Raw genomic sequence first — 19759 nt, forward strand, 5'->3', positions numbered from 1 at the left:
ACCATGATTTGGACTCATGATATCATGAGTCAGATTGCCGTAACGCAACCCCCGCGTTAGGTTTTTGTAGCTGATTGCTCGGAATCATGATTCAAATGCCAAAAATGCTGAGTCGCGCATCCGTTTATGATCGACAAAAAAAAAGTTAAAATAGCATACAATGAGATTCGAGCCAAGAACCTTCCGATTGAAAGCCACGTACTCTACAACTCAACCGCTTCGTCATCTTGAATTAAGAGTGATCGATACGAATGAAATGAAGCAAAGTGCGCCGCTTAATGTTTTCACACTGGATGTTACGCTTATGAGGAATCATGATTATGACTCCAGGAACCATGATTTGTGATCCTGATATCATGACCTAACCAATTTATGAATTTCATGATTTGTAAATCATGGTGTGGGGATCAGATTTTTATCCGTGTACGGAGCTGAAGTTTACTAGACCACAAGGTCTTGTGGATTCCGTAGTAAGTACGACTCTCTGCGACCTCCATCTTTGAATTTCTCTGCTGCATTTGTTTTCCGACGTTATCAATGATCCGAAGTAGACAAATTCGTCCACCACCTCGAACTCATCTCCGTCGATCATCACGCATCTGTCAATGCGAGATCTATCTCGCACGGTTCCTCCAGCAAGCAGGTATTTCGTCTTCGTACGTCGAGTATTTTCCTTCAATCCAACCCGGTCTGCTTCACGTTTCAGCCTGGTATACTGTTCAGCAACCACCTGGAACGTTCCGCCGACAATGTCTGACTGGATTTAGTGAAGATCATGCCTCATGCCATGGAAAATTTAACGATCATTGACACACGAGCCATCATTTTATCCAATTTATCCGCCTGAATTCACACAACACGCATGACATTTGTCATTCGTAGAAGATAACGAGCCACGAAAGAAAAAAAATCCAGACACACACCACCATTAAATGGTGGTCAAATTTTGGCGCCGATCATTGTGAGTCACCACTTGTCTACTTCTTCTTACGTCGTCACTGGTGCAGAGCCTGCTTCTCAGTTTAGTGTTCAATGAGCACTTCCACAATTATTAACTGAGAGCTCTCTTTGTCAATCTTTCCATTTTCGGATTCGTATATCGTGTGGCAGGTACGATGATACTTCATGCCCAGGGAAGTCAAGGAAATTTGTATCACGAAAAGATCCTGGACCGACCGAGAATCAAATCCAGACACCTTCAGCATGTCTTTGCTTTGTAGCCGCGGATACTAACCACTCGGCTGAGGAAGGCCCGTCACCACTTGTAACATTCGCTGACACTCTCATTCTGATCAAGAAACAGAGGCGAATAATTTTCATTATCTGTTCTATGTTTCCAATCAGTGATCCTATAGATTATAATTAAGTTGTTTAAGAAAAAATGAAAGTTTTTTTTTCCAATTTTATGCAAAACATAATTCATCAGAATGGCTCTATACTGTTGTATTCTGTTAGAGTTACTGCTCTTGAACGCGCTCTTGTCACGTACCAAACGAGAGTGAACATTGAAACCTGTCGGAACCGACGGAATTTTACGGTAGAAACAAAGTAAAATACTATAACCAGAGTGTTATGCACAACCGACTTTATTCAAAGAACGAGTAAAACAGAATGAAGGGAAGTAAATGTCGCAGCATAAATTCAAATAAAAAACAGCCTACTGTGACTCAATTTCAAAATTCAAAACTTTCTTTAAACATCGCCATGCTCCAACACTCCTCCTCGATGTTTATTTCATGGTTCTCATACAGTACACACCGTTTAACACATCTCCCACTAAAAGAGTCTTCTCGTCCTTCTCAATGCGACATTTACCGAACTCAAATTCAACACGTACTCCTGATTGTACAATACGCTGAACCGACATAAGATTACAATTTAGTTCTGGGACCAACAGAACATTCTTAAGCTTTACTGTTACTGAATTTCCACTACCATCAAATCCAGTAATATATCCCTCTACGATTCCTACAACTTTTGTTACTCTTCCATCTGCTAAACAGAGTTCTCTCGATACACTAGTTAATTTAGCGAAGAATGACCGATCCGACGACACATGATGCGATGCTCCAGAATCAATAATCCATCCGTCAGTTGGGGTGTTATCCGTTGCCAAGAAACATATTGAACGATCGGTGGCCCTCTGCACAGCCACTTTCGCTTCACTTCCTGACGGTTCTTCTGCTTCACGAACAATTCCTTGCTGTTCTGCCAACCTGGCAAGGTGAACGTAGCAGTTCTTCCTTATGTGTCCTGGTTTACCACATTTGAAGCAAACGCGCCGATCGTCCTCCTTGTCATATTCCTACCGGGATGCATTCCTTGTCTTCAAGACGGCTACCTTCATTGCTTTCTCCTCCTGCATCTCAGATTTGTGCTGGCGTTTGTAATATTCAAGGCTGGTAGCGAGTCACTTTTTAGTGACTTGGTCACTTTTTTGAGGCCAGTCACTTTAAAGTCTCTTTTTTGAAGCCATTTCAACTAAAGTCACTTTTTTCGTCAAAAAGTCACTTTTTTCAACTATTTTGAGCTAATTTTTCGCGGAGAAAATTTTGAATCGGCCTTCTTAATTCAGGCTAAGTCTTAAGTTAGCAGGGTGTCTACTACCTGAAAAATCCTGGAAAACCTGGAATTATCAGGGAATTTTATTCAACCGGGAAAAAACCTGGAATTATCAGAGGATTTCGGCTATACGCAGGAAAAAAAACCTCGCACCAGTAATTATTATGGCAGAATATGTCCTTTTTGTAACACAACATTTCTTCAATAAAAAAAATTTCGCTGCTGTTACAACTTGAGATATTCAGTCACTTTAAGTTATTTTTAATATTCCGAATAACTTGTTTAAATAAGGAAGTAGGACTTAGGATTGCTAATATGGGAAAGGCAAATACGATTCCCAGTTCTAGTTGGGTATCTTTCATGAGCATATGAAATAAATAATATTTGTAGGAAAAGATTAAAGCTAGTAAAAATAGTATATTTTCAGGTAAGCAGAGCTTTTTTAAAAGCTTGGATACTATTTCAATGCATATCTCTAAAAAGTATTTATTTTTAGTTAAGGTCTCTAAAGACATTATAATCAATATGGTATCTAAAGTCACTTTTTTGCCATAACCCTCTCTTTCCCATGGTAGCTCCAGAGTTCAATTATTTTTGACGAACTTGAGAGAAACCGAACCAGAGGAATACTATGCATTAGTTTCTACAGTCAACTCTCCATAACTCGATATTGAAGGGGCCATCGAGTAAGGGAGGTATCGATTTATGGAACACAAAACCAGTGCAAATGCGATGCATCACAGTAGCCATGAAAACCAACTTTTATTGTGGTTCTCTAACTCGATATCGAGATACGAAATATCGAGTAAGGGAGAGTTAACAGTAGATCATGAGTCTATACTTATCAGATTAATCCAAAAGTCAACTAACTTTTTGAATAGTAAAACTATTGGTAAGCAATCAGTTTGCTATTGTAAAACAACCAACAAATTTTAAACTGATTTTGAAAAAATAGACTCTTTGAAATATTGTTTTTTGAATTACTTTTTATAAAAATGCTTTTTCATAAAGAAACTGTCGATTAAAGTCGTCGGAAATAGATGGTTAATCTGCTTGCAATGAATTCTGGTGCAACATTCTAGAAGCTCCAGAGAAACTTTCAGAGACTATTAAGTAACTATTTATCCAGAGATTCCTTCTGGAGTACTTTCAAGAATTCCACTAGGAATGCCACCAGCAATTTTTCAATAGAAGCTCAGAGGAATTTCTTCTCAATTTTATACTAAAAATTTTAGAGCATTCCTACGCTACTACCTCCAGTAATTTTCACAGAGATTACTCTGAAGAAAAAATCTCAATATTTCCTCCAGATCACTGATTCTTTCACAGATTTCTTCAATCGCTACTTCTAGGATTCTTCCCGCATGCCATACAGAAGTTTTCCCCAAAGATTTATTATAGAGTTTTCGAAAAAAAAATCGACATTTTTACAAGAAACCCTACAATAATTCCTACGCATTTTTCATTTAATCCAAGCATTTTTATAAGGATTCTCTCAAAAATTCATCCATAATTACTCTCCGGAATTTCTCAAAACTTACTTAAGGTATTATTGGATAAAATCTTTTCTAAGAATTGCTCGATGAATTGCATCTGGGATTCCTCATTGGATTTCTCTAGAAATTTCTCTAGCATTTCTTCAAAATATTATTAATGCGGCTCAAACACTTCACTGATATTTTTTCAAATACAGTTTCCAAACCTGCATAGATTCTTTAAAATTTCATTCAAGGTCCCACACTAGTTAATACTACAGCAATTATTATAGTTATTGCTCCGACCATTGATGCTATTATCATAGCAATTTATCAAGAAATCTTCTTCTTCTTCTTGGCATTTACGTCCTCATTGGGAAAGAGCCTGCTTCTCAGCGTAGTGTTCTTATGAGCACTTCCACAGTTATTAACTGAGAGCTTTATTTGCCATTTTCGCATTCGTAATATCGTGTGGCAGGTACGATGATACTCCATGCCCAGGGAAGTCAAGGAAATTTCCTTTACGAAAAGATCCTGGACCGACCGGGATTCGAACCCAGACACCTTCAGCATGGCTTTGCTTTGTAGCCGCGGACTCTAACCACTCGGCTAAGGAAGGCCTCAACTTTTATCAAGAAATATATTCATCAAGAATTCGAGAGATCTTTCAGTTATCATTGTAGGTATTCATCATTATAACTCACACAAGTTTCATCAGAAATTACACTAGGATTTTATTTAGAAATTCCTCGTGGATTTTTCAAAAATTTTCACAAAAAATATGATTTTTTTTAAGTTTAAGTTTTTTTTGTTCGTGGTTTTTCTTAAAAAAAAACAGATTGAATACATGAAGGTATATAATTAACGGCAAAACGAAAAGTTGCTTGTCGTAATTTTACGAGGAAGTCTTAGAATGTGAATACCTTCCATTAAACTTACTGATGGAAAATTTCTTCCTTAGTCGGCATTTAAAGGACGCGGTTTAAGCAGTATTCCAATCAAATTCGATCTTCTATCATCATTTTTTATTTGAAATATCGATTAATGCATAAAAATATTGACCTTATTAGGTAGAAGATTAAATGGAAATGTGAAACGACAAAAATTTTAATTTTACAAATGTTTCAAATTCTTTTTAAAATTGACAATATAAAAGACACAAAATTTTGAAAATCTACTAAAAAAGGATTATTTACGTAAGTATAAACTACCCTGTTTGAAAAAATTCTAGGCGATATCTTGTAAATTTGGAAGCACAATAAAAATGTCCAAATATGGTACTCAACTAGACCTACTACCTGCAGAAGATCATATGGAATATTCCCTATCATGATTTATATTGATCGTAAAACAGAATACTAGAATTGAAATAAAATTGATTACGGCTTGCTTTTCAAGTCACTTTTAGTCACTTTTCCGAGAATAGAAAGTCACTTTTTAGTCACTTATTTCTCAAATTTGGTCACTAAAATAACTTTTTTCTGTACCAATTCTTGCTACCAGCCCTGGTAATATTCGTTGAGCAGCTTTGCTTTTACAGTCCGTTCTGTAAGTTTTCCATCGTAGCCTTCAATCATCGTCACAAAACTATCGTACGATTTTGGCAAACTGGCCATAATGAAATTACACTTCATCTCCTCCGCAATATCACAACCAACTTCAGCGAGCTTATCGAATAACGCATCCATTCTAATCATATGCTCCTCCACGTTGCCACCCTCTTCCATTTCCAGTCTGCACAAACGTTTTACTAGCCCGACTCTTCCAGCAGACGATTGCCGAACATGATACTCACGTAATATGTTCCACGTTTCTTGTGCCGTTACAGCATTTTTGATCAGCTGCAATTGACTGTTTTCCACCAGATATCCTATCGTAGCCGCTGCTCGCTCATCTTTGTCAATCCAAGCTTCAGTCCGACCATTTCTTGGAGGAAGATCATCAGCAATGACGCGCCAAAGTCCTTCCCGGATCAAGATCTGTTTCGTTCGTTCCTTCCACAAGTCATAATTTTGAAAATTCAAACGAACCGCACCAGCTTTCAGATCCATGTCCATCGTCAAATACTTAACTTCCACGAACCACTGTTCACGTTTTCTCTGGCCTGTATAGCTACTTTGCTGGGCCCATAACCTGTCGGAACCGACGGAATTTCACGGTAGAAACAAAGTAAAATACTATACCCAGAGTGTTATGCACAACCGACTTTATTCAAAGAACGAGTAAAACAGAATGAAGGGAAGTAAATGTCGCAGCATAAATTCAAATAAAAAACAGCCTACTGTGACTCAATTTCAAAATTCAAACTTTCTTTAAACATCGCCATGCTCCAACAAAACCAACATTCATGGCGATGTGCCACGAACTGTTATGTTTCACGAACTGTTACTCTCTGAATATGGTTCGACTGGCTTATTCGGATTAAAATTCGAACACTGGGATTTGGAAATAAACTCACAAGCAGATTTTTCAAAACATGTTTGATGATATCAATGATTTTAATGGTTCAATCAATCAATATTTGATAAACTCAAATCCCTTCTGGAGGAGAACAGTATAAATCTCATTTGCTCCTGGAGATTTATTATTATTATTGTTTATTAACATACAAATTTTGGAAGAGGGAAAAACCCCTTTGAGTGATTTCCATTTGAAATCTTTCTCAAAAAGGCACAAAACCTCTTCATCTGTTCAAAAAAAAAAACGTCATAAAATCAAAAATACATAATTAAAGGCTCTTCCGGAGTAGATCCATAACGGAGCCAATATCTTTCAGGTGAGGTCATCATAATTAAGGGTCATCCAAACGTTTCACAGAGCCAATCAATGACATGAAAAAGTTCTGAACTTGTATAGGGAAAGTGTACCAGTTATGGCCAAAGTGGTTCCCTATTTGGCCATATGTGAAATTTCGATAACTTTTACATTTTTAATCTTTTTGAGTGTTTTAACATCAAGTAACATCCTTTATCTTACTCCTAAACCAAACAAAACTTTTCAAAATGTGAATAAATTCAAGTTTTCACGTATGGCGAAATAGGGAACCACTATGGCCACAACTGGTACAACTACCCTAGCTGAAAAGAAAAAGAAAAACAGCAAGTATCAAACATGATAGGAAATTTCATATAAATATTTATATAAAATTTTCAATATGGGAAGATATTTATTTCCCAAAATATCACGGACAGACACAGGAACATCAAAATCTAACCTGATTATGTTGTCAAAGAATTGTTGTCGTGGTCCTTTAAAGCGAGAACATTTAAAAACAATATGATCAATGTTTTCATAAGATTCATTGTATTCACAAATATTTGAATCTATAATGTTCATGCGGTATAAATAATTATTACAAATATAATGGTTGGACATCAATCTAGAGTGGGAACAAATAAAATTAGGCCCAACATACATGTTTTTAAACCAATGAATTAGCTCTACCTTCGGGTAAATAGAATAACAATAACGCCATTGGACGCTCAAGTTCCATGAAAGTTGCCAATTATTCAAAAAATACTTTTTCAATTTTGTAAAATATGTTGAAATAAAACGACTACAAAACCAACAAGGTTATTCCGCTTCACACCGCAGGCTACTGACTGATATTGCTACCACGGCATCACCTCTCTTTTATTCAATGTCTGGGTAAAGATATCTACAATTCATTCACTTAAAATACTACCTCTACAATTCTCACCCATAGACATCTCCACTGCAGGGTGTGTGATTTACCTCCTCTCTAACACTCCTCCTCATCACACAACCTTCAAAACGCCATCTGCCACCCGAGCTCTCTTGTGCACTAAGCTCCTCCTGGCACCGAGCTCCAGCTACCGAACTCGTCCTAGTCGAGCATCTCCTGGCCAGCTGCACCATCTTCCTCTTGGTCAACCGCGCCGTCCTACGAGCTCCTCCTGACTTCCGAGTTCCTCCAGCACTTCCGAGCTCGTCGTCCGATCAGCCAGCATCCGCATCTTCAGCCTCGTCCTCGGCATCTTGGCCTCCAACTCTTGGGCACCTCGTCCAGACTCCACCTTCCGTCAAGGCTCTACCTCTGCAATTCTTCCTCATCGAGATTCTGCCTCCTCGTCTAGGCCATGTCTCCTCGTCCAGCTGCTTCCTCGTGGTCCCTCATTGAAGTCGCCTCAGCGTCCTCCAGGCGTTCCTGGGCCCATAACCTGTTGAAATGAAACTACGCAAAACAAGGTTATTTCGCCCAATTTTTACAATAAATCAGCCTGCTCATTACCATAAATATTACAATGAGCTGGTACCCAAAAAAAAAATAATAACATATCCCCGAGAATATAAACTATGTAATGAGCTTTTAATTTGCAAAACAGTACGATGAGTTTTGAAATAAAAATTACTACATTTTTTTTTTGTCGGTAGCGATAGGGGTAGTACTGGCACTCTTAATCTGCCCTAAGCTCCTTCCCAGCATTTGCTTTTATAAGCCTCTATTGCGTTCATCACACAGACGTTCCTAAGCAATGTTGCTCAAATGGTCACTGTGTACGCTAGCAGCAATCAGCCCTTGCCGTAGTTTTGCAGTCTAGTAGTTCAGACTACTATCAAACTATGATAAGGCCTGAAATGCTACTAGAGTGGTTAAAGTGAAGAACGAAATAGTTTTATCAAAACGTCCTCATTCCCCATTTCATTTCATCACTCACTATCGTCACTTTTATTTTTGACACTATCACGTATATCACCGATTATCACTCATCAACTTTCGTAATACACTTCAGATATACTTTCTATTATATCACACCATTTTCATATAAATCTGTTAGCATTACTAAGTAATTAAAAGATATTCAATTTAAATGTATCATTATTTTTGTTGTTGCAGAGTCATTACTATTCAAACTACGATTTAGCACTATGATCAAGAAAGTTACATTAAACAAAATCACTTCGATCCATTCTTTTGCACTCGCTGTCATTAACACTTTTAGCATGCACGTTTAAAGAACTAGGCAATTAAGTTTATATTCAGAAAAATGATTGCACAATGTATTATGGCCATTATTAAATTAGTAGAGTTCACATCATTATTATTACATTTTTAACAAAACTATCAGAATCACTTCCACCTTAATTTTCAAATTTTCATCACTATAGATTTAATTATAAAATCACTATTAGCACCTTCACAATCACTAAATTTAATAACGACGAGTGTAACGCACAGTTCCACCTAACACCCATTCTTATGTTGCATTATAAAACGATTGATCACACGTTGGCTTCGAAACTTAACCACCATTGCTGATTAGTACAAAGGATGCCACAGCTCGTGTAAACGAATTGAAACATCAAACAACCAGCACTGGTTTATAAGTAACTAATGAGCCCTGGCGGTCCCTCCGTTCGAAGAGGACCTGATAATATGCCGAAACATATTAACAGATCTTCCACCTGAATGCAGCCGTTTCATGATAAATCATGAACCGTTGGAGGTGTGCCAAAGTATTGGGAAGGTGATATGTTTCACAGACGGGTATTATTATGGTGCACCTTCTACTTTGGCACCGTCAAACCCTGTGATCGTGGCCAGGGAAAAATTACTACAACTAAATTCATGTTGAAAACTCCAAATCCTGCCATATTACCCACCAAAGATCCATCTGTAAAAAATATTTGATTTTGTTCCACTCCAATAAATTTTCGTTCAAATAAAAATTCAGCAAAACGGAAAAGAGCATGACAAGGAATTTGTTTTAATTCTTCAAGTAAAGATAAATCCATGCTATATTCATAAAAACCAGGCGTTGAAATTGGGATTATGGTTTCTCTATAACAATATATGAAAGATTGTAAAATTTTGTTAGTTGGATTAATTTCAAAAAGGGATTTTAACAGATCGATTATAGGATGATTATTTGAAAAACAATTTATTAAAAACTTACAATTTAGTTCGTGTAAGCGACTTCTTAGGGGAATAATGCCAGCAAGAACCTCAACAAATTTTTTATGGGTAGAATTCATTAATTTTAAACAAATTCTCAAACAACGAAACTAAATTTTTTCAAGCTTCTAAAAATGTGTCTGAACAGCACTTCCAAAAGTAAAACAACCGTATTCCATAACTGAACGAATAGTTGTTTTATAAAGTGTAATCATATCAGAGGGATGAGCACCCCACCATGTTCCAGTAATCGTACGAAGAAAATTTTTTGATTGAAATTACGCATCGTCTGCCGATTTATCCGGAGTATAACCTCAATCTCGCGATTGATGCTGTAATTTCGAAGGTAATGTATTTCAATTTTAGGGAAAGCTTTCCGTTTTACGGTTCAACTTGGTTCAACGAAAAGCTATCGCAGCTGACAAATCACTGATTCGCACTGATAAATCATCAGTAGGCTACAGTGATACCTTGGATACCGTCTTGATGATTGTTTGTTGCTTTTTTCCATAGCGTTTTCTCTTTCAAGCATACTATAATTGAATTGTTTGCTTCAATGATAGAATGATTTCAAAGCCTGCGGTAGAACTTTGACAGCTGCGGTAGAACTCTGCGGCTACCGTAATTTGGAAAATTTTCTTAACAACCGTAATACATTAGGAGAAGCCGCTTAAGTCTATGAAGTGACGAAGGGGACGATTTACATCCGTCTCACCCCAGAAAGGTCAGGGAAAGTGCTTCGTGGACCTAACCCTGTCCTCACAACCGACGAGGAGCGCGAACTGGCAAGTTGAATTAATGCGGGAGTAAAGCGGTCAACATTTAGCGACAATCGTTCAACATTAGGATAAGATGGGTTATGTATGTGTTCAACAATCGGGTATAGAACTAACTTTTTTAAAATATATATTTTTTTATTTCAAAATGGACATTACAGTGCGCAAAATGTAACAGGAATAATGTTAAACAATCGTCTACGGTGTTGAATGCTTTTTTAGCAACCTTCCTATCAGAATTTCCATTAAAATCAACTAACATAAAAACGTCTATCTCAACCGTTCAACATTTGGCGATTTACCCTAATACTTAACGAGCACAAACAACTTCGGAAACACCAACAACAGCAATCGAAAAACGTCAACGACTGGAATCACCAACAGCTACAAGGAGTCTTGCAATTTGAAGCTTCTCAACGATACAGCAAACCAATCACACCTTCTCTTCCAATGAACTAGACACAAAATCTAAACGCCTTGAATTGCAAAACTTCGGGGTAGAAATTTACCTGAAAGTAAAAAAAAATGACAAGCGCAGAAAAAAAAAGACCTGTAGCCCGGTCAAGGCCTACCCAACTAACAATTTTAGCGCTATAAGCCAAGATTATTTGCTTTGTGCTGTATAACAGTTGAATTGAAGCAGCAAACGCAACAAAAAATGAAAGCTGTCAAAAATAGAACGATTAGCGTTAATACAGCTGTAACGCAAACGTTTTGCAGCTACAAATCTTAGCTGAATAAATTTCGTCAGTTATCGCTTTTGCTGCTTTCACTAAGCTGTAACTCAACACCGTAAAAGATAGCAACCTAATGATGTGCAATAAAACTCGCCATCGTCAATCCGGCTGCTTCTATACAATATGATTTGTTATGCTGCTCAATATATATTTAAGAAGCGCTTTGTCGTTAGTAATACAGCAAGCATACAGCAGTATGCTGTAAAACAACAACTTGTGGCGCATCTACTCAGCTTGTTGGATGTAAACATTGCGTTTGACGTTTCGCACCCTTTTACAGCCTGATGAAGTTGTGTAAGCGCGGCTATGGCATCTTTTACGATCATTATAAAATATTGTGTGAATAGTTTTCGATGTAGAACAAAACGGTGTGTTTTCTTTGCCTTTCGATATAGACTGTGGTGGCAACAAGGACATCGTCGAGACTTGTGGATGCAGAGATCGTGAGTTCGATTCCAAGCGGTGGCAGGTAACGTTGGGAACATTAAATTCAGATACTTATGATACGAATTCCGGAAGCTGTGAAACAGCTTGAAAATAATATTTAATCGATAATACAGCGAAGCTGTATAATAATTATTCAACAGTTGCGAAATGGTTGAGAAAGCGCCTTCCGAAGATGTTACACAGCTACTTGTCGTATAACTGTCGAGATAGAGCAATGATCGGTATGAATAAGAGCTGCCAACACAGCTTAAAAGTAGCTGAGTAGATTCGCCAGATTTGTTGGTAAAAGGATCGCATAGAAGCTTTCGTTCGTATGTACAGCGCCTTTACTCAGTATAAAGCCGTATAAAGAGGGCCTAGAGAATGTTTACATTTGCACTAAATGTTAGTTGGGTACTTACCGAAGATGATCCTGGAGATTTGAAAGGAGCAAAACTATTAAGTACCTATTGAAACCCCATGCCACCGTAGCGTATGTATCGTCTCATAAGACTTAGTTCATAAAGCTTCCACATGTACGAGGCAACTGCGTAAATAAGTAGTATACGGAGAGCGACTGCCGACCAGTATTCCAGAAGCATTTTCGGACACACTGACAATATGAGTACAGTCAGGTTTACCATTAAACGCATCTTTATAACGCGCATTCCTACTAGGCACTTTTATAAGACTACGTTATAGAAGAACAAGTCTTATGGCAGGGCTGTCCAACGTGCGGTTTTTTGCAAAAGCTTGATTCCAGACCATGCTGATTTGTTGGGTTGGTATGTTTTGGATCGTATAAGCTTTTACTTTACTTAAACACATGTCAGATAACTTTCTCGAGCGCCCTCGAAGGGAAATCTTCGTCGGAGTAGGATAGATCCACCGCCGGGGACTAGGCCGAGTAGCCTCAATCGTCACAAACCAGTTTTTGGATCGTCGGGGCGCCAATGAACCGGAAGTCATCCTCCAACCGGAATCACTGGACCGACCTCGGCATCCAACTGGTCAACCAGGAGAGCTCGAACAGCAACATTTTTCGCAAAATGTGTTCATATTTTCATAGAATACTTCCAATAACTTTTCACGATAATTCGTTACAGGTTATATATTTTAGCTAATATTTTAGAATTCTGAAATGATTCCAATCATTTTCTGGAATTCCCAAAGAAATTTGGTTGAGGAATGTTATAATCTTCAGTTTATCTAGAGAATTTCCTGAGAAAAACTGTACATATTCGTAAGCAAGCTCCCGATAAAAATCCTGAAGTAACGCTTGAACTCCAATTAATCACATTATCAAAAATTTGTGGAAAATTGAAAAAGATAAATCGAAATTGAAACACCATCAACGTACCAGTACCCGCTCATGTTCCACACTGAGCCAATTAATCCGATTATATTTATCTGGAAAATCATATACACGCATCAGAATTCATATTTGATAGGTTTTATTAACACCCAATAAAGACTATATGAAGGTCCAACGAGGTTTAAATAATAACCATATGGAAGCCGTTTGAATTTCACATATAACTTATTGGATATCGTTTACCCATTCGGTAATTGAAAAATCAGATACATGTTATATGATTTTATATTGTGAAAAAAATCTGTTTATATTTAGTACTACGATGGCGGCCACTGCATACAATTTGGTAGCAGATTTTGGTTTAACGACGAGCTTTTGCAAATTTGTAACGGTAAGCTGGTACATATAAGCTTTTCAATAATTATATAGTTTTATGTACATATTTCAGAATGTGAAACCATTATTTGCGAGCATTTACCTTGCTCGCTGAAGAAATTCGCTGCTGATTCTATACAACTGAGAACTTTCTAAAGTTCTGTTTGACGATACCTAGGTGAGATGTTTTATTCGGCAGTTAGTTTTGTGCTTAAATTTTGTTGACATGGTTCCATTGTTTTAGATTTTTGTACCGACCATCCTACAACAAAAATTACTTTGCTGCAGGTTCCAGTAGTAACTATGAGATGGTTAGGTAATGGATTCGAATACCCGGATAATGAAAGATTTGAAGACTAGAGAAGTACTTGGTCCCTCTCAAAGCATGTCAAAAAAGAAATCATTTACGTGGATTCTAATCTAATACGTTATGGCCGGAGACGAACCAGCCAACGGCTGAAAGTCTCGATAATAAAGATAATAATAATAATACGTTATGTTAAATAAATAATTTTAAAATGTACTACTCTAGCGTACTTTTATTTTTGAGATTTTTTTTTTTCAAATAATCATGTAGTAAATGCCATTTAAACATTATTTCAGTTTTATTAAAGAACCAATTATTATCTATATTTATTTTTAATGAAATGTATATGATTCTGTCTATAACACCAACTTCTATTGGATTCCATATCCATCGTCTTTATGCTTAAAAGGTATATGATTTTCATAATGAACGCTATCTATACAATTTCTAAATAAGAGCTATATGAAAAGCATTATGGAAAAAAGCTATATGTTTTTGGTAATGACTTGAACATGATTACTTCTCAGAGTGCAGTATCCCGCTCACGAGTTTAAAAAGTAAGGTAATTTGAGTAAATACACAAAAAAAATATCCACGGTATGATTCAATTTGTCGACTTGAACCGAGTAGCGGCTATCGTTTTCAAATTTACTTTGTGTAAACTTATCTTTTTTCAGTGTGAGCGGGCTAATGGTTCACTGATGGTAGATAGCAAAATGGAAAAATATCAGTATAAGAGCACTTTGTGGCATTACCTTAATATGTACTGTTTCCTGAAACAACCTGATAAAAAACAGGAAATATCCTGTCCTGCAGATTTGTGCTCTTGAAAATGAAACGACCCAGTTGTTGAAGAAAATTTAGTGCTATTTCTGAAAGAATCTGATTTGTTTAAAAAAATCTTATTTTCAAGACAAGATAAAATGAATTGTAACTAAGCGACTCAAGAAGCGAACGACTTAAGGTGAAATAGTTTTGAATCAACTTCTAAGATTGCACTGAGACTTCAAAGGAACAAATTTCGCGAAGAAAGCATCCAGCAACAGTGCATTTTTTATTTTGGATTTGTGCACTAGCAGAAAGCTTTAAATAAGAAGATCAGATACGTTTGCCCTCTAATTTACCAGTTTTATGTCTTTGAAAACGTGAGTATGGGCACAAGTCGGCCATTTTGGTGGCCATCTTTGATTCCGAGATGTTTAATCTTAATTTGTTAATGCGTCTCAAATTTAGTGGCGAACTCGCCAAGGACGAAAAGGCACTCGAATAAAGATAAATAATAATGCGTCTCTAATAAAGACAACTAGCTAACTCTTGAAAATGAGAACCCTCATTGTTTAAAACGATAAATTTACTAAGATATTTTGAGGAAACTCGTAAAGATTGACATGATTTGAAGGATTAAGCTCTATTTTTTCTCAAGATTTTGAGCAAAATGAACGGTACTAGGAAATTAGTTGATTTAGGAAACTTTGGAACTAAATATTTATTCTTGTAGGATTCATTACAATATTACTTTTGTAGCAACACATCTAATTTATTTTCATATTATGAACAACATGTTAAAATAAATAAAAATGCATCATGCGCCATTCATTAAAATTTAAAACTGTTAGCTAGTTGAAGCAAGCGGATCATCGTCACTCATATCAGGTATCAGAAGGCCGCCACCAAAGGAACATTCCCTACCAATTGGGAAATTTTTGCCATCCTATTTTAACATCTACCCGATGGGAGATGAAAGGGGTGGGAAAGATGGGAGGAAATGGGAATGATGTGCCTTAAAAAGGGGAAAACGCATAAGCGAAATAAAAACATGTAGCTCCATACCACAATGGCTTAAAACAGGGCATGAGCGTAAAGAGAGCCGTTTGGACTTATTCTACGACTGGTGTGAGATGAGAATTGTCGGTCTCGTAAGCGAGGCGACAGTTCTCAACTCGAGTGAAGTGATTGGCCGTGTAAACCAAATGGAGAGTCACATCACTCGAGTCGAGTATTGTCACTTCGCAATACGAGACTGACAATTCTCACCTCACGCCAGTCGTAGTATAAACCCATATAGCTTGCTATCACAGAATGTTTTGAAGATTTAGCCTTCTGAATAAGTTTCACTGAATAAGTGTTTACCAAGTACCTAATCGGAATCGCAGTTGCGCAAAGACTGTACAGTTACATATCTGGCGATACGAAGTAATGTACAATTTGAAGACACGACTCCAAACTATTCCAATATTGCTTGTGCTGAGTTGCCGCCCAAGAATTTATCTGAAGCTTCACCCAGCACTTCGAAATTGGAATTGCCGGCTCTGGGCCAATGAAGTCATGCGATGCTCCATCGCGAGCTAACTCATCAGCCAATTAATTTGTAGCGATGACTAGGTACAAGGTTTACAGAGTTGACCGAATTCAGTTCCTCAATTTGAGTTGAGTTGGCCGAAGCGAGAGCTTTTATAGCACAGAAGTGTATGACTTTACCCATTACGCGCTGTTGCACTCCACACATAAGAGCGAATATTTTCGCCTGAAAAACGGTACAGTGTCTACCAAGTGAGTAAAACTGATTCAGCCTTAGCTCACGAGAATATACACCAGCACCAGTTCTACCTTCTAGAAGGGAGCCATTAGTGTAACGTGTATTGTTTGTGTAGTATTGTGTTGTTGTTAAGAGTAGGCCATGCTGGAGAGCGATGACAGAAGGAAGAGTAAATAAAGCATTGTGATTCTATATTCCAAAACCTAAAGCTGTATTTTCACTCTGCTACATTGGCGACGAGTGTTGGTACGGATCTCATCATACCTTCAGTTCAAGGTTTGGAGGATTTGTGTGCAAGTGTCTTGAAAACGATCATCTGTCCCCCGAACGGGAGGGAACCGGAAGAAAACCAAGGATCAGGTCCGAACAATATATGAAGAACAAGAAGAACAACAAAGGTCCTGTTTGTTATACTGTTGGTGACCAGAGCGTATTTGAAACTGTAGGTAGCCTATATATTATTTAATCCACGATGATTGTTATGTGGTTTTGGTTGACGATATGAGAAATTTGATAGTTGACGGTGTGTCGAGTAGAGACAGACAAGCTGTTCTAATTTCAAGAGTGCATCGCGGGTGATTCACGCACAAAAGTGCATCAATTCTTAAAAAAAAATCATTGAACTATTTTGAGAACTATTTGTTTCTCATTAACATAAATCGATGTTGGATTGCACATTACACATAAGTCTCAATGTACTATATATGTTGATATATTTATAATTGCAAGTAACTAATTGTAATTTTCACTTTTGAAAAAAGGAGGAAGAAAACCATAATTTAAAAAAAAAATGTTTTGTTTGAAATTAAATACACTTTTTTTTTAAGAAGATTGAAATGAGGGTACCTTTTTGATTGCTTTCTATTTCTGGAAAAGAATGAGGAATAAATACAACATTGTTTAAAATTGTAGAAAAAAAAAGAAATTGTACAAGTCTACTAAAAACAAACGTATGGGTTATTTTTCAGGTGTTGAAATGTGGAAAATAAAATATTAAAGTCGAATTATTAGAAATAAGGCTTGAAATAATGTGTAATATCCATTTATGAAGGGTTTCCCAACATAAGATATTAAATGTGGTCTTCATTATATCGGACAACTGTACTGGATCAGTTTGATCAATAGTTAGGAATACGATTCCTGGACATTAGGTAAATTAAGATTGTCATATTGGCTTAACACCTTGCTTTAAAAATCCTAATTATAATATATTTCACATAATTTTGCCAACCCATGTATTGGCAATCTTCTCATTGTTATGTACGCAGTATAAGAATAAGAACAAGAATAATTATAAGAGTTTAGCTGATTGAATATGAACAGGGCCATTTGTTTTGTATCTTTTTTGTATTTTGTGATTGGAGTTTTGCCAAACATGATATTTCTGAAACAATAAATTTATGTGAGGCAAAGTTAAGCTGCTATACAATTTTAGATGGATGGTTCGTATCATCAGTTTGATATAATAATTAATTTGTCGCACTTTTCAGAGTAAAAGCTGTCAACGGTATATTTTGTTTTGAAATCGTGATTTTAACTTGATTTAGTTGATGTTGTTCCTTAATCGTGTACAATGTTATGAAAATTCAGAAATGAACAAAACAAAATGAACACACATTTTACGTTAAAAAATCCAAATAATATTGTTGTTTTAACTGATTTATTTGTTAGGATAAAATAACTGACACTGACAAAAAACTCCTTGTAAAGATGTGGTTTACCTATGTTCTATTCATAATTATCATGGTTTTTGTTAGATCCGATAAAAGATTGCATAAAATAAATGAATTGGAGCAAGAGATTAACTTTAAAAAATGACCACTGAAATGTCGAACTTAACTAAAAATATGAAAATTGATAACATTGAGATGTATACTATTAGCTTTACCTTGAAATTGATATGAAACAATAATAATTGAGGTACAATAAAAACGATTATTTTCCCTATTCGAATGGTTAGAGTTCGCGGGTACAAATCAATGCCATGCTGAAGGTGTCTGAGTTTGATTTCTGGTCAGTCCAGGATCTTTTCATAAAGGAAATTTCCATAACGTCCCTGGGCAAGAGTATCATCGTACCTGCCACACGGTATACAGATGCGAATATGGCAACTTTAGCAAAGAAAGCTCTCAGTTACTAACTGTGAAAGTGCTTATTGAACACTGAAGCTGAGATTCAGGCTTTGTTCTAGTGAGGACGTAATGTCAAGAAGAAGAACGATTATCTAGTAGTTCCGGACCTCAAATACATAAAAATCTAGAAAAGAAACATTCGGGCCATTTCTAGAATGAAATGAAGAAATATACATAATGAAAAATCTAGTTTCAGTTTCCTGATGATTAGAGAGTAAAGGGCAATTCCGGTCTACTTCTCCATAAGAAACGAAGAGGAGAGAAAACCTGGTCCGTTTCTGTAGCAAGAACGTAGGGAGATTGTGAAAATTCAGCCCATTTCTGAAAAGAAATGAAGGAATAACACAAATCGTCCGGTCCGCTCTTAGCCAATATGTAGAGAGTAAAGAGAACAATTAATGGTTCTGGTCTACTTCTCCGTAAGAAACGAAGAGGATAGAAAACCTGGTCCGTTTCTGTAACAAGAATGAAGGGAGATTGTGAAAATTCGGCCCATTTCTGGAAAGAAATGAAGGAATAACACAAATCGTCCGGTCCGCTCTTAGCCAATATGTAGAGAGTAAAGAGAACAATTAATGGTTCTGGTCTACTTCTCCGTAAGAAACGAAGAGGATAGAAAACCTGGTCCGTTTCTGTAACAAGAATGAAGGGAGATTGTGAAAATTCGGCCCATTTCTGGAAAGAAATGAAGGAATAACACAAATCTTCCGGTCCGCTCTTAGTCAGTTTTTTGAGAGTATAGAGAACACAATAAGTGATTCTGGTCTACTTCTCTGTAAGAAATGAAGAGGATGAAATATTCCAAGCCCATTTCTGGAAAAAGAACGTAGGGATGTCGTGGAAATTCGGACCTGTTCAAAAGATGACAGTAGGAATAAAACGTATCATCCAGTCCGTTTCTTGAAAAACGTTAGAAAACCATATGAAACATGAAAAAAAACGAAAAAATCCATCAACTTGTTTTATAAAAAAAAGGTTTCTGAATACAATAGGAACGACCAGATGTAGGAGATTCGTCTCAGTCCTTCTGGCAGTTCAGTACACCCCAGATGAAGGGAAATGCAAAGGAAGCAAAACGATTCAGTTTGCAATCGAAAGGTCCAGATGTAGTAAATATAACACTTTATGTTTCTCACAGATAAGTCTATTAAGAAATAAATGTGATTCATAGTTGGTTTAATTATGTTATAGATACTAAAAA

Source organism: Aedes aegypti, chromosome 3 (assembly GCF_002204515.2).
Source record: "Aedes aegypti strain LVP_AGWG chromosome 3, AaegL5.0 Primary Assembly, whole genome shotgun sequence".
In the NCBI taxonomy this organism is placed as follows: Eukaryota; Metazoa; Arthropoda; class Insecta; order Diptera; family Culicidae; genus Aedes; species Aedes aegypti.